Genomic DNA, 17,020 nt, shown 5'->3' with positions numbered 1-17,020 from the left:
CGCTCTGTCACCCAGGCTACAGTGCCATGGCACAAACATGGCTCACTGCAGCCTCGACCTCCTGGGCTCAAGCGATCCTCCCACCTCAGCCCCCTGAGTGGCTGGGACCACAGACATGCACCACTGCACCTGCTAACTTTTTTTTTTTTTTTTTTTTACCTGCTAACTTTTTATTATTTGTAGAGATAGTGTCTTCTTCCTACGTTGCCCAGGCTGATCTCCAACTCCTGGGCTCAGGAGATCCTCCCCTCTCAAAGTGCTGGAATTACAGGCATGAGCCACCACGCCTGGCCAGAAATCATATTTTCTGAATCCCAAATCAGAGTACATGGCATAACCAAAATATTTGTTCTTTTACTTTATTTTACTTTTTCTCTAGAATTTAAGAAAATCCGAAATGTAGTTTGGTCAAAGGTTGGACTTTTGGGAACATTTTGATGGCTAGTGTTGATATTTATCACAGCTAGAGAGGGCCGGAGGTGCTCCAGAAGGTGAGGCATGGGTTAAATCACTTTGAATCACACGGGGAGAAAGCTCATGTATTCACACCCCCTGTTCCATTCTCCTTCACTCCTCCTGAGTATCCTCAAAGAGAAAGTCTGTTTGGTCCTAATATGACTTCAGCACCTCTCCAACACTTGCTAAGATCCTTTTCTAATAAAGAGAGAAAGTCACACATTCAGAGCCTTTGCAGGGCCATAATGTCTGGTTAGAATGAAATCTCATTGTTGAAAATGAGTAAATCTAAAGTCTCCTCCTCAGTTGATGTTATTAAGAACAATGCACATCAGTGTAAAGAAAAGTGTTCAGAAAATGGCAGAACAGGTCGCATGCAGCTACAGAGTGGAGGTGGCATGGAAATCCCTGGAGTCTGGAAAACACTGGAACACGGGACAGCAGAGCTGAGGGCTTGCAGTCAGGGTGCCCTGCAAGTGCCAGTCTGTGTGGTCAGAGCATCTTGGTTGGCCGGAGACCCTGTGGGTGAGCGAGGCTAGAGCTGGCAGAACCCCAGAGCTGCACCTGGAAGCCACCTGGCTATGAGCTGAGATGACCCCCAGTGTCTGCTCTGCCTCAAGGTACCAGATAGGCGATCTGGGGTGGCCCATTCAGCCTTAAGAGTGGGTTGGATGACAGAGGAGCCCAGCACTAGGCCCCTGTGACTCAGATACTGACGTTGGAGGTAGAGGTGGAGGAGGAAGCGTAACTGTCTTCCAGTTGTCCAGAAAGACTGGGCAAGGTCCTGGGTCACCTCTCTGTTCTAGGCCCGTCAGAGGCTTTCTTCAGGGTCTGGGAGAAGACGGGGGAGCCCCGGAGTGGTGGGATCAAGTTCAGACACCCCTGAGCACTGCTCTTGAGTCAGGCAGGTCAGGCCCAAAAGGTGCGTGGGCCTCAGGGAGCCACTTGTTCCCCTCTGGTTCCCGTCCAGTGAAGAGCAACAGAGGAGGGGACTGGGAAACCAGGGTTCCAGCTTCAGCTTTCTCCTGACTGACTGTGTGTCCCTGGACAAGGCACTCACCCCCTCTGGGTCTCAGTGTCCCTCCAGGTTGAAACTGCCAAATGAGTTCTTTGGGTTCTGTAGGCATTGATTGGATGCTCTGCCTCCCTGTGATCCCTGAGGCCAACACCGTTTCTGTTCCTGTCCCCTTTCAGGGCAGAGCAGGACACGTGTGCCGGAGCTGGCTGCAGGCCTCTGGCTACCCCAGCCTTCAGCAGAGGCTTGTCCTCCTAGGTGAGGGGCTGTCCATGCCCAGCCTCGTGAGGCCTGCATGGTTTTGGGCAGTTCCCAGTGGCACTATTGGCAGGCTCCAGGCACTAAAGGAAGAGGCCAAGACCCTGAAAGATGGGGGAGGAAGACAGGGAAGGAAGAGGTGCCTGCAGAGAGGGTGCCGGTGGCTGTCCCTCACGAATGTGCCAAAGGTTGCCAACTTGAGTTTAAGCCTTGGTTCCAGAACACAAAGGCCCCTCTCTGGGGGCCTTAACCCCTCGGAGCCCCCACCCCTGGGCTGGCTGAGCTGCCCCAAGGGAACTAGTCCCAGAAGGGCCTGGTTGTTGGCTGCGAAGTGGCTGGGAGGGAAGTTTTAATGATACACAACACAAGACACAGGGGGGAAAAGAGAGAGGGGGTGGTGGAGGAGAGAAGGGAGGCTGGGGGGAGAAAGAAAGGCCTCCTGCCAGGCGTGTTGCCAGGAGACGGCCAGGCAGCCAGAATCAGCCCTGCTCTTTTCACAGTTGGCTTTAAGCACCGAGAGAAAGCCCGGGCCATAAAGGGGGACATGTGTTGCTGGGTGTGTAAGGCTAGCCTCTGCAGTTAGGGGAGCCCCTGCCCCCGCCCCTGCCGCTGCACCGAGAGAGCCCCTTGCGCCCCCAGCCCTGCCCCCGCGCCTGGGGGTTATGGATGAACGATAGAGCTGCCGAGCAATGGAAAAGGCAGGGGTGGCCCTGGCCTTCCAATGTCGCAGTCACTTTGGGGGTGAAACTCACCAGCTGGGGCGCCAGGGAGCTGGCAGGGGCTGGCAGGGCGGGGAGGCCTGGGATTCCAACATGGCATGTCCACAGAAAAGTGTTCCTATTGGCTCAGGACGGCCTATCCAGGTGGGGAATGGGGGTGGGGGTGTCTGCATTTCTAGGAATCCTCAACAGGGCACTCAGAAGGGAGCTGACAAGTCCCAGAAACCTGCATTCTGGCTCCTGGTTCTTGTCACGGATGCCATAGTGGGAACAGCCCCCTTTAGGCTGCACCTTGGCATTTGGGGACTGTCCCTGCAGCGCAGTGACTGCTATGTCCCTGAAGAGTCCACCACACAGCCAGGAAAGAGCAGAAAGAGGGGGAGGGTTGTTGACAAAACAAGGACTCAAGGATCCTAGGCCCTGGCTGCCTATCCAGAGAGATGTCAGTTGAAGAGTGACATGGTACTCTCAATACAGAGGACGTCAGCAAACGGGGAAGCAGCGTGTACGTGGAAGCTGGGCCTAAGCCCTGACGGTTCAAGTGAGCTCCCTGGGTGATGGCTCCTTCCATGTGTTCTTACATCCCACTGGAAGCAAGCTGCAATTTCTGTTGCTTCTTGTATCAATTGCATGAAAGGAAGGGCAGTTTCTTTTGATCCTCTGGCATGCCAAGGCCTGAGTGCCAGTCCTGGGAGCCTTACCAGCGCTCTAGGAAGAATCAGAAGGCGAGTGTTAGGGAGGAAGGGACAGCCAACCCACCCCGATTCCCCACCTGGTCACCTGGCCACCTGACTTCTCTTTGAGCTTTCGGAGGCACTGCTGGAGGCCGACCTGAGCTCAAACTCAAACCCCAGTCTCCTGCTCGGTGTGGTGGGCAGCCCTGCTTCCCCGGCTCACGGAGTGAATGAGAGTGTGTGAGAGCCAGTTCTGAACAAAATCAGGAAATCACTGTGTCTTCCAAGAAATCTTTGACTCTGTGCCTATGTGTGCACTGAGCTGTCTACCAAGTGAGTGAGCGTCCTGGAAAACAGGCCTCCCTGGGGAAGAAGTGAGCCAGCCTGCCTGCTGGAAACCGCTGGGGGCTCCTGATCGGGAGGCTTACTTTTCCTCCAACTTCCTTCACCTCTTTTTTCTGGCTGGAGTGTGTGGTTCTGCTAGTTCTGGAGTCTTTCCTGTCCCCATTCTGGACCATGTCCCACCCCAGGTATCAAGAATGGCTCATACCTGTAATCCCAGCATCTTGGGAGGCTGAGGCAGGAGGATCACTTGAGGCCAAGAGTTTGAGACCAACCTGGGCAGCATAGTGAGACCCTGTCTCTGCAAAAAATTTAAAACTAAGCCAGGTGTGGTGGCATGTGTCCGCAATCTCCACTACTCGGGAGGCTGAGGGGAGAGGATCGCTTGAGCCCAGGGATTTGAGGCGGCAGTGAGCTAGGATGGCACCACTACACTCAAGCCTGGTTGATGGAGTGAGACTCTGTTTCAAAAAATAAAAAAAGAAAATGACTTACTTCCGGAGGGGCCGAATCTCCATGAGGTGGTAACCAAAAGGGTAGATTTGCCGACCCTTAGGGGGAAGTGGTGTCCCGGGCAGTGACTGGAGAAGCAGGTGGTGCCTGGGTCTGACTGCAGGAGGGAGGCCTTCCGGGTTCTGCCTCCGGGAGAGGGCAGGCTGCTGGGGAGGGTGCGCATTAGGAGATGGAGAGATAGGCCACCAAGGAGCCCACTAGGGCACCTGGCAAGTTCTGCTAGGCCCACCGAGGCATGGCTGGGCTTTACAACAGGGGGTACGGAGCTCCTTGAGTGGAAAGCTCCTCCCGCTGGCTTGCCCCTGATTTCATCCCAAGAACGGTCAACTCTAGCAAGCACATATAACCTGCTGGGCTGTAGGTAGAGGCTCAGTCCGGTCCCTGAGGCTGGGCACAGGCTTGGTCCTTCTCGCCTGTCCTTCCCTTCCCTGTCCTCTGTCATACCCCTCCCCCATGCAGGGGAACCAGTTTTAACCCGGAAGGCTCCCTGTGCCCTCTCACAACTCAGCACCCTGTTATTGCTTCAGAACCCCTGGCCAGCTCCCCAAGGGCTTCTTCCCCCCCACCCTCATATACTGTTAGAGTCTGTGGCTTCTGTTTCTCTAGCTTGTTCAGGGAAGAGTCCCTGGAGGCCCACCTTACTCCCAGAAGCACTCCAAAAAATGGCCTCCCCCAGGCAGCACCAAACTCCCCAGATTGACCCTCAGTCTCCCTTCTTCTTCTTTTTTTTGGAGACAGGATCTTGCTCTGTTGTCTAGGCTGCAGTGCAGTAGTGCCATCAGCGCTCACCGTAGCCTCCATCTCCTGGGCTCAAGTGATCCTACCACCTCAGCCTCCTGAGTAGCTGGCACTACAGGCACACACCACCACACCTGGCTAATTTTTTTGATTTTTAGTAGACAGATGAGGTCTTGCCATGTTTTCCAGGATGCTCTCAAACTCCTGAGCTCAAGCGATGCTCCCACCTTGGCCTACCAAAGTGTTGGGATTACGGGCATGAGCCACCTCACCCAGCTCAGTCTCCCTTATTCTTAATGAGGGGACCATGAAGTTAATCTCTCAGGTCCACCCTCACCTCCTCCAGGAGGCCTCCCTAATTTACACCCCTCCCTCTTTGTGCCTTCCAGCTTCTCATCAGTGTTGTCATTCCTGGCCTAGAGTGGCCTTCAGCAGTTGCCAAGATTTGTCCCCAAAGCTCAGGGCTGGTGGTCAGGTGGGTTAGGGATGAGTTGTCAGGGGTTGGGAGAGTACCTCTCCTAATGCAATGAGGAACAGATCCAGCTGGGTTGGAGGGAAGGGAGGAGGGCCTGGGCCCCCTTAGCCCCCTTCACTCCTCACCTCTGCACCCCTGCCTAGACTCTTGACCAGGAAGTTGAGCTAAAGGAGAGTGGAGACAGGAGACAGGGCCCTTCTCTCTGGGATAGGACTCTCCCCATGGGGCTCTTCAGAGGTGGGGCCCCTGGGAGTCCCTGGACCTTAAAGGTATTGTGCCCACACATTCTGGATGGGGCCTGCGAAGATGGTCAGGGTCATAGTGCCACCTGCTGGGGCTCCCAGGAACAACAGCTGGAGAGACGCTGACATACGTGTGTGTGTGTGTGTGTGTGTGTGTGTGTGTGTGTGTGTCTCGGTTGTGGTGGTGGTGGGGTAATTAATAACACCTCACCACAGATCTTAAAATTTGCCTGATATTGAACCTTCACCCCCTTTCCAAGAAAGCAGCCAAAAGAGCGCAGAGGAAATGATACTGGAATTCAACTGGGGCTCCCAGGGAAAGCCAGGGCCACAGGGACGTGATTGCATGCCTTGGAACTGTGTTTTTTGAACTTCATTCACGAAGCCTGGTTTCTAGGGATGGTTTATCTTTTCATGGACCTAGAAGGAAAGTGGAGATTGTTCTTTGTGCTTCTATGTGAAATGGGGTTTCAAGGGCAAAAAACAAATAAGCACTTTGGATATCTTTGTGTTTTATTACATTGATAAGAGGAAGAAAAGCATGTTACATTGTAAATGTCGATGATTAGAAACAGTCCAAGGTGATCATTGTAATGTCAATTTCTGAAGCAGATGGGAGAAATAAGTAGGATAATCAAATGAATAAGCACGGTGCCTCTCACTTGCTAAATACTCTGCATGTTGGGAAATTCATTGATGAAATGAAACCCACTGTAGAGAAAGTGATTGGCCTTCTTGGCAAGCCAGGCTGGAGGTGAGCAGGGTTGGCCAGGGTCATGGGGTGATGTCTTGGTTGGAAGCCACCAGGTGACCTGTGTCCTGCTGAGACACAAGTATGCTGCTCAGTAACTCCCTGGGATTATTTTTAAAAAGCTAGATGTGTGAATAAAGAATTTGGGGGATTACATTTTTGGTTTGTAAATGAAACCTTTGCTTTAGGAAGAACTCAGCATAGGACCCTTGCAAGTATTTCTTTTTTCTTTTTTTTTTTTTTTTTGAGACAGAGTCTCGCTGTCACCCAGGCTGGAGTGCAGTGGCGCAATCTTGGCTCACTGCAACCTCCACCTCCCGGTTCTAAGCAATTCTCCTGCTTCAGCCTCCCAAGTAGCTGGGACTACAGGTGCCCGCCACCACGCATGGCTAATTTTTGTATTTTTAGTAGAGATGGGGTTTCACCATGTTGGCCAGACTGGTCTTGATCTCTTGACCTCATGATCTGCCCGCCTTGGCCTCCCAAAGTGCTGGGATTACAGGCATGAGCCACCGTGCCTGGCTGCACCTTGCAAGTATTTCACATGACATTTGTTTTGCCCCCTTCATCCCTTTACTTATATAACCAAACTCCACCTGCAGTGACAAGGCTGGCCTGATAACCTACTCATGTAGCCAAATGCAGATGCTTCTTAGGCAGAATTTGGAGAATAAATGGGAGAATATTTGGGGGACTGGAGAGTGGGACTGATGTTGGGGAATCAGCAAGCACCAGGCCACCATCTTGGTGTATGACATTTGTTTCCCCATCGAATCCTCACTAGAACCCTACACAAGAGCTGCCGCTTCCACCCTCGTTTTACAAATAAGGGACTTGTGGCCCAGGCAGGCTGTGTGACCTGTCTGAGGTCAGAGTCCTGATAAATGCTAGAACTGGGATGTGAACCCAGAGAGTCTGGGGTGACTCCAAAGGGCTGAGGCTGGGAACATAGGAAGGTGGTGATGCCCCTGCTGGGAATGTGCCTGGGGGAAGGTTTGGAGGGATGGCTCATGGTCAGTGGGATTTAGTTTCCCACTCACCAGGCAGAGGACTAACCTGGTATGTGCTTTCAGGGCTGACATGCACAATTGTGCATGTTGTGCACTGCAAAAGGTTACCCCACATATGAGGACACTGTGCACATCACAGCCATATTTGCAGTGACTGTTTTCTGACAGTTGGAAATAAAGTGCCTGGAGGAGGAGGGACCTCTTTCTAAATCACTTAGAGGGGCTTCATGGGTGGGCGGCCTTTTCCACGTGTATATCACCATCTTCCCACCCAAGGGAGTGAGCAGGTACTGGGGCAACTTCAGTCCATTGCTCCAACCCCTGTGTTGAGGGGGCGGAGGAACCTTTTGCATTTTCTGCTCCCTCCTCACTTCTCCCAGAGGTCATGGGAGGAGCAACGGACAGCAAAAGCCTTCTCTGTGTCACTGGCCCTGCTGTTTTTTTTCTCTCTGAGGCATCTGGATGAAGATTCAGGCTCTTGCCATCCCTGCAGAAACAGGATTGCATAAGTGGGGAGGGAAGGAAGGAGAAGAGAGGAAGAGTCCAGTGGGTCAGCGGGTCAGAAGAGATAGAACAGGGACTGCCTTAAAAAAAAAAATCATAGACCAAGTGTGGTGGCTCATGCTTGTAATCCCAAGTCTTTGGAAGGCCAAGGCAGGAGGATCACCTGAACCCAGGAGTTCAAGACCAGCCTGGGGAACATACTGAGACCCCATTTTACAAAAAATGAAAACATTAGCCAGGCATGGTGGTACTTGCCTGTAATCCCAGCTTCTCAGGAGGCTAAGGCAGGAGGATCGCTTGAGCCTAGGAGGTCAAGGCTGTAGTGAGCCATGATGGTGCCACTGCATCCAGCCTGGGCAACAGAGCGAGACCCTGTCTCAAAGTAAATAAACTAATTTAAAAAATTAAAAATAAAATGTAAAAAGTACATATACACACACATCCACTTATATGTAAAATGTCATAGATCATTTGGGTTGTTGTAACAAGCATATAAGTATATCAAGTATATCAGGCTTCAAGCAGATGCAGTCCATAAAAATCTGGGTTTACAAAAACAGATAGTTTGGCACAGAGGCCTGTGCAGAGAGAGGGGATTAGTCACCATATAAAATGGTTTCCAGGGAGTCGTTTTCTTTTCTAAATAATTTTGTTTTGTTTTTTGAGATGAGTCTCACTCTGTCACCCAGGCTGGGGTGCAGTGGAGTGATCTTGGCTCACTGCAACCTCCACCTCCCGAGTTCAAGCCATTCTCCTGCCTCAGCCTCCTGAATAGCTGGGATTACAGGTGCCCACCACACCCAGCTAATTTTTGTATTTTTAGTAGAGACAGGCTTTCACCATGTTGGCCAGGCTGGTCTCGAACTCCTGACCTCAGGTGATCCACTCGCCTCGGCCTCCCAAAATGCTGGGATTACAGGTGTGAGCCACCGCACCTGGCCTCTAAATAATTTTTTTTTTTTTTTTTTTTTTTTTTTTTTTGAGGCAGAGTCTTGCTTTGTTGCCCAGGCTGGAGTGCAGTGGCCGGATCTCAGCTCACTGCAAGCTCCGCCTCCCGGGTTCACGCCATTCTCCTGCCTCAGCCTCCCGAGTAGCTGGGACTACAGGCGCCTGCCACCTCGCCCGGCTGGTTTTTTGTATTTTTTTAGTAGAGACAGGGTTTCACTGTGTCAGCCAGGATGGTCTTGATCTCCTGACCTCGTGATCTGCCCGTCTCGGCCTCCCAGAGTGCTGGGATTACAGGCTTGAGCCACCGCACCTGGCGCCTCTAAAGAATTTTAAGTGAATCTCCAAGAGTTTCAAATATGATTGTTACGTTTATGGAATGCTTATTCTATTAGCTCTGAGCTCATGCTAGTATGTCTGTGGCCATGTGACCCAGCATACACTCTGTCCTTGTGGCCACTACCAATGGGCTAGCTGTGGGTACCTGACCCTTGGCACCCTTAGCCCTGGGCGGGTCCAGCTAGCACTGGTGTGGTGTCCCCTTTGTTCTCAGACACTTGCATCAGGAGGTATGGCAGATGCCACTGGGCCCCAAAGCCGTATGACTGTAGCACACCACAGGCATCAAGGCAGCCATGACTGCCATGAACTGGCTGTAAATTCTTGATATACATAAAATATATGTATATATTTTTTATTATACCTTAAGTTCTAGGGTACATGTGCACAATGTGCAGGTTTGTTACATAGGTATACATGTGCCATGTTGATGTGCTGCACCCATCAACTTATCATTTACACTAGGCATTTCTCCCAATGCTCTCCCTCCCCCAGTCCCCCAGCCTCCAAGAGGCCCCAGTGTGTGATGTTCCCTGCCCCGTGTCCATGTGTTCTGATTGTTCAGTTCCCACCTATGAGAACATGCAGTGTTTGGTTTTCTGTCCTTGTGATAGTTTGCTGAGAATGATGGTTTCCAGCTTCATCCATGTCCCTGCAAAGGACATGAACTCATCCTTTTCATGGCTGCATAGTATTCCATGGTGTATATGTGCCACATTTTCTTTTCTTTTCTTTTCTTTTCTTTTCTTTTTTCTTTTTTTTGATATGGAGTCTCACTCTGTCACCCAGGCTGGAGTACAGGGGCATGATCTCAGCTCACTGCAAGCTCTGCCTCCCGGGTTCATGCCATTCTCCTGCCTCAGCCTCCTGAGTAGCTGGGACTATAGGTGCCTGCCACCATGCCCAGCTAATTTTTTATATTTTTAGCGGAGACGGGGTTTCACTGTGTTAGCCAGGATAGTCTTGATCTCCTGACCTCGTGATCCGCCCGCCTCGGCCTCCCAAAGTGCTGGGATTATAGGCATGAGCCACCATGCCTGGCCCATTTTCTTAATCCAGTCTATCATTGATGGACATTTGGGTTGGTTCCAAGTCCTTGCTATTGCGAATAGTACCACGATAAACATACGTGTGCATGTGTCTTTATAGTAGCATGATTTATAATCCTTTGGGTATATACTCAGTAATGAGATCGCTGGGTCAAATGGTATTTCTAGTTCTAGATCCTTGAGGAATCGCCACACTGTCTTCCACAATGGTTGAACTAATTTACACTCCCACCAACAGTGTAAAAGCATTCCTATTTCTCCTCATCCTCTCCAGCATCTGTTGTTTCCTGACTTTTTAATGATCGCCATTCTAACTGGCATGAGCTGGTATCTCATTGTGGTTTTGATTTGCATTTCTCTGATGACCAGTGATGATAAGCACTTCTTCATGTCTGTTGGCTGCATAAATGTCTTCTTTTGAGAAGTATCTGTTCATATCCTTTGCCCACATTTTGATGGGGTTGTTTATTTCTTGTAAATTTGTTTAAGTTCTTTGTAGATTCTGGATATTAGCCCTTTGCAGGCTGTAAATTCTAAGCCTCAGGAAGTAGGTGTGAGTAGTAGTGGAGGAAGAAAGCAGCCGGTTGTTTTCCAACTGCATTCTCCTTTCCTGTGCCCCTGTGTAATCACCATGGAACCCCTTTCCCGAGGCTACTTCCAACAGGAGGCAGAGGGTGGGAGAATTCAGGTCAGAAGGCTCATCCCTAGGAAAGAGGGTGCTGACAGACAAGTCTCCTTGGAGGCCTGACAAATCAAATTTACCATTTATTGAGCACCTACTATGTGCCAGGAACACTACACACATGATTTCATTTAATCTTCACAAGCAGCCCAAAGAGCAGCTTTCTCCCTATGTACATTCGGAGAAACGGAGGCTCTGAGAGATTGTAAGGGACTTGCCCAAGGTCACTCAGCTAGGAAGGAAAGCCAAAAGGCCAGCCTAGGTATCCTGGCAGTCCAGGACCAGAGACACTGCTGTGAGGCTTCCCAGTGGGAAGAAGAAAAGTCAGGCATCAATATTCATCCCCGAGTGAGAGTTAAGAGTTCAGCCCTGTCCCAGGCACCTCTGGGCGGGAGGGTGGAGAATCCGAAAGAAAGAGGCCCCTCCCTGGTCCTCAAGGTCGTGCCAACAGGCCAACTAAGCCATGTCCCAAATTGAGAGTGGGTTAAGCAACAGGGCTTCGGAGAAGGGAGTGCTGGGGGCTGCAATGCCAGAGGGTTCCTTGAGGAGACGGGGCTGGTGGGGTGTTTAGGGGCTGGCTGGGAGCAGGACCGGGAGGAAAGGACCCTCTGGACTCGGGAGTGCGGGGTAGATGGAGGCAGGGGAGATGGAGGCTCTGCAGTGTGAGGCAGGTGGACGGGGAAGCCCGCATCCAGCTGAGAGACCTTGAGCAACCACGTCCTCCTCTGAGCTCCGCGTTTGCCGTGTGCAAAGTGAAGGGGTAGGCCGACCCCGCAGGGCCCTTCTTGCTCTCCTCTGCGGTGTGGGGGGGTCTCTGGTCCGCGGGAGAACAGCCCCTGCTGCGCCGAGCGTCCTCCAACGTCCGCGGCCACCAGAAGCAGCGCTGACCGGCAGGGGGCGCTCCTGCAGAAGGCTGGCGGCGGTGGCGCCATCGGCACGGCCTGGGCTGGCCTGGGGACCCGGGAGGCCTCCCCCTCCATCTCTCCCGGTCCGCTCCCACCACTTGCCTTCTGACACCGCCCCTTCCCACTCCATGTTCTGGGATTATAGGCTTGGGAAGTTGCTGGTATCTAGGTCCTTGGGCAGGTCACTTCGCCTCTCTGTGCCTCAGTTTCTTCAGGCACAAACTGGGTTGTGTGAGGAAGAGATGAGTTATTGGTCAGGAGAGCCTTCCAGCCACAGGTGAGGTAGATACACCACTGTTGCACGCCCCAATATCATTCCCAGGGCAGGGGCTGCAGCTCTACCACCTCAGGGTTACAGTTTGCTTTAAATATTTATTTATTTGTTTTGTTTGGTTTTTCAGACAGGGTCTCCCTCTGTCGCCCAGGCTGGAGTGCAGTGGCGCGATCACGGCTCACTGCAGCCTCAAACTCCTGGGCTCAAACCATCCTCCTGCCTCAGCCTTCTGAGTAGCTGGGACCAGAGGTGCATACTACCATGCCCAGCTATTAAATTTTTTTGTAGAGATGGGATCTTGCTATGGTGCCCCAGGCTGGTCTCGAACTCCTGGGCTCAAGCAATCCTCCTGTCTCAGTCTCCCAAAGTGCTGGGATTACAGGCGTGAGCCACCGTACCCTGCTTTGAACTTTTATTCAAACTCCTTTCATGCAAAGATGGAAATAATTCCTGGATCCTACAGATGGCCTGGCATGGTGAGTGATGCTCAAAACGTAGCTGTGGAATGATTAGTTTTTTGAAATCATCTGGACAGAAGCTAATAGAAAATCAGACAGTGCACCTCTTCTGAATCACACCAGAAGTGTCCACATTCATCTTCACATTTCTCACCACTGTTCTGTGACGAAGACAGACAGTTTGTATCCATTTTATGGATGAGGAAACCGAGGTCGCAGAGGAAGCCAGAGACAAAATTTTAAGTTAGGACCCAGAGTTCTCTTCATGCAACCTCAGGTAAATGATCCTGTTGTTGCCAGTGACTCCTATTGGAGACATGTGGTATTGCAACCAGGCCACATTAGACACTGAAGGCCCCTCATGAGGAAGAAGATGGGCACATCCTGGGTGACAAGATCAGAGAGGAAGAAACTAGGGTAGATATTAATATTGGAGCTGGGGGGGATGAAAATGATATTTCAGAATCAATAGCAGATTGGAAAGGCTTAGCTAGCTTAAAAAACGTTCCCTATTCTTTTTTTTTTTTTTTGGAGAGGGAGTCTCACTCTGTCACCCAGGCTGGAGTGCAGTGGTGTGATCTCGGCTCACTGCAAGCTCCCCCTCCCTGGTTCACACCATTCTCCCACCTCAGCCTCCCGAGTTGCTGGGACTACAGGCGCTCGCCACCATGCCCGGCTGATTTTTTTGTATTTTTAGCAGAGACAGGGTTTCCCCATGTTAGCCAGGATGGTCTCGATCTCCTGACTTCTTGATGCGCCCACCTTGGCCTCCCAAAGTGCTGGGATTACGGGGGTGAGCCACTGCACCTGGTAAAATATTCTCTATCCTTAAGCTCCCAACACTTTTTCAACCTCCTCTCACACCAAAGTAGACCTTAATATAGCAAAGGCATGCTTTCTTGGGTGAACCCATATAATTATAATGACAGCCAGTGGGAGAACTTGGGTCCTTTTCAAACATTTGTGTGGCTAATTAGGAGGGACTATTCCATCCGTTAAAGTGAAGAAAGAAGGACTGAAAAAAAAAATCACTCTGCAAAATCTAGCTCAAACATTGTTGCATCTCAGTCGCTATTGTCTTAGCTACCTGTTACCTGGAACAATGAATTGATTGTCCTCTTTCCTGGGTTCCTGCCTTATTTGGTACTTTCTTCTCTTTACTGCCGCACAGTGGTTAAATATGTGTCTTTGGTACCAGCTCCCTGGGTTCTAATCCCAGTTCTAAGCTTACTAGCTGGCCAGTTACTTGACTTCTCTGTGCCCATTTCCTCATTTGTAAAATGTTGTGAAGATTAAATGGGTTAGCAGTTTTATAGGACTTAGAACAATGCCTGGTGCAATGTAAGTGCTCAATAACTAGTTCACACTTATATAGAAATGTCAGAATGCTCTCTGTATTTATTTGTCTTTCCCAACAAACTGTGTGCTCCTCAAGGACAAGAACTGACTTCATTATCTCTTACTCCAGGGTTTAGCACCAGATGCTTATTCAAAGTATGTTAAATTGAATATTATATATTCATACTTTATCATTATGTTTTCTAAGACAGGGTTCTTGCTGTGTTGCACAGGCTAGAGTGCAGTGGTGGCGTCATGGCTGACTGCAGTCTCAACTTCCCATGCTCAAGCAATCCTCCCATCTCAGCCTCCAGGGTAGCTGGGACTACAGGCAGGTGCTACAATGCCTGACAAACGTTTTTTTCTTTTTTGTATTAGCAGGGTCTCACTGTGTTGCCGAGGCTGGTCTTGAACTCCTGGCCTCAAGCAATCCTCCTGCCTCAGTCTTCCAGAATGCTAGGATTATAAGCATAAGCCACTGTATCCAGCCTTATACTTTATATAAAATGGAAAATAAGCAGTGAGGTGGAGTTAGCCACCTTTTTTTTTTTTTTTTTTAATAAGTTAACACTCATCTCACTGCTTCCCAGAGATAAACCAAGGTTCGAGTCTCTCTTTTGTTTAAAGAAAAACATCTGGCTGGGCCACTGCAGTCCTACCCTGAGTTCAGGAAAACATGCTGTGGTCCAACTGTCTACTAGTCAGGACATGGTTAATGAGCACTTCCTGCAAACTTATTTGTACCTGCAGTTCTGATAATATGACCTGGAGGAAATGGTCTGGTGGTGGCTGACTCCTAAAACTAACTGCAAAGGAATTGCATTCCTCCAGGCACCTACGAACTTCAAGATGGGACCCCTTTCCTCTCATCCTTCCTTTTAGAGAGCAAGAACTAACCCAGATGAAAACAAACTAAAAAATGTTGAGAATGCCTCTGTGCAGACCCAAATCTATAGGATTTTATTTATAGTAAATTATGGCATTATTTTTTTAACTTCTTTTCCCTAAGAAAGTTGTTTTCTTGCCTCCCTCCTTCCCTTCCTTCCTTCCTTTCTTCTTTTCTTTTCTTTTCTTTTTCTTTTCTTTTTTTTTTTTTGAGATGGAGTTTTGCTCTTGTTGCCCCAGGGCTAGAATGCAATAGTGGGATCTCTGCTCACTGCAACCTCTGCCTCCCAGGTGCAAGCGATTCTCCTGCCTCAGCCTCCTGAGTAGCCGGGACTACAGGCATGCACTTCCACCCCTGGCTAATTTTTTGTATTTTTAGTGGAGACGGGGTTTCACCATGTTGACCAGTCTGGTCTGGAACTCCTGACCTCAGATGATCCACTTGCCTTGGCCTCCCAAAGTGCTTGGATTACAGGTGTAAGCCACAGTGCCTGGCCTCCTTCCTCCTTCTTTTGAGCAGTATCCATAGCTGTGCCCTGTGTGGAACCCTTTTCTGTTGTAAAACACCCCAGTGTAGAGTCTTTTGCTAGTGCTTTGCCCTTAGGGGACTTCACAGTGGTTAAAGACAGAATGGCCTGATGCTCCGTGCCACCTGCCCAGCCATCTCCTGGCCTCCAGGTCAGCTCACTGTGTTCTATGCTCCTAAAAGTGGTAACCAGGGCTGGGGTGGGGATTATATTCATGCTGAGCCCAGTGCCCAAGCAGAGCTTGGACATATATGTCACCTGTGGGGACAGGTGAGTCCACTCATGGGGACAATGTAGTGAGTTATCTGATTTTTTTTTTTTTTTTTTTTTTTTTTTTGAGGCAGAGTCTTGCTCTGTCACCCTGGCTAGAGTGCAGTGGTGCGATCTTGGCTCACTGCAATCTCTGCCTCCCGGGTTCAAACGATTTTCCTGCCTTAGCCTCCTGAGTAGCTGGGACTACAAGGTGCCCGCCACCACACCTGGCTAATTTTTGTATTTTTAGTAGAGATGGGTTTCACCATCTTGGCCAGGCTGGTCTCAAACTCCTGACCTCGTGATCCAACCACCTTGGCCTCCCAAAGTGCAGGGATTACAGGCGTGAGCCACAGTGCCGGCCTTTTTTTTTTTGAGGTCAAGTCTCGCTCTGTCCCCCAGGCTGGAGTGCAGTGGTGCGATGTCCGCTCACTGCAAACTCCGCCTCCTGAGTTCAAGTGATTCTCCTGCCTCAGTCTTCTGAGTAGCTGGGATTACAGGCGCCTGCCACCATGCCCAGCTAATTTTTGTATTTTTAGTAGAGATGGGGTTTTACCATGTTGGCCAGGGTGATCTCAGGTGATCCTGATCTCAGGTGATCCACCCACTTTAGCCTCCCAAAGTGTTGGGATTACAGGCATGAGCCACCACGCCCGACCATGTTATCTGAAATTGAGGTTTCCCCTTCAAGTCACTACTTACCTATAACTGCTAGACAGAACTGGACTGCTCAAAGCACTCCTGCTAGTTTCAACCATGTCAGTACAGATGGCTCATCCTGTCTCTCATGAACATTATAAAATCTGGGGCAGTGTTTGTAGCCATCGATAAGTCAGGTCAGACCTTCCAGGGTCCAATGTTTATTCATTCAGTTATTCATTCATTAATTCAGTTATTTAACAATCTTTTTACTGTGGGCTGAAACTCAGTACCACTATGGGAGGATGTGTGGGATAGAAAAGAAACAGGGGACAGGGTCTCAGATCTTGAGGTGTCTACAATCTACACATAGCAGGGATCCTAATCTCCCAAACTCAAGGACAGTGTATATCAACATAGGCACTGGAACAAAGTACAGTTGTGCCAATAAAGGTTGTAGAACCAACGTGGTGAGTGGGCAGAGGCAGGAGTCGTCAGTCAAGGTGGGGTTCCAGCAGAAAGCCAGCTGCCCTTGGCCACAGAAGCATGGCTGGGTGGGGGGACACCAAAGGGCTGCTTCTCTGCATTCAGCCTGCCTTGACGGAACTCAAAGATGCTGCTGGATCAAGGGCTGGAGAATGGCCTTGGACAGGCAAGGGGCAAGAGAAGGTCAGTCCCACACTCTCCCCACAAGACAATTCAAAGTGTTCTGTGAGGAAGAAGAAGGAGGGAGGGAGGAACGGAAGTGAGAAGGCCTCAAACTGGAAGTGCCATGAGGAGTGGTGAGCTCTGCCAGCTCTGGAGTGAGCGCCCCAAGATAGGACAGGGGCGCTTCCTGCAGAAGGACAGATGAGTGAAGGTCACAGAGGACTCCAGTCCGGAAATACTGCCCTGCGCCTCCCAAATACCTTTCCTGCAAATGCTTGAAGTTCCACCATTGGAGATTCATTGTTATGTATTTGTCTCCTCCCGACTTTCAGTAATTTTTTTCATTATGTCAAACATGCTTGTCATAGAAAACTAGGAAAAT

The sequence above is a fragment of the Macaca mulatta genome, chromosome 16 (genome assembly GCF_049350105.2).
Source record: "Macaca mulatta isolate MMU2019108-1 chromosome 16, T2T-MMU8v2.0, whole genome shotgun sequence".
Classification (NCBI taxonomy): domain Eukaryota; kingdom Metazoa; phylum Chordata; class Mammalia; order Primates; family Cercopithecidae; genus Macaca; species Macaca mulatta.
This window is presented reverse-complemented; position numbering follows the sequence as displayed.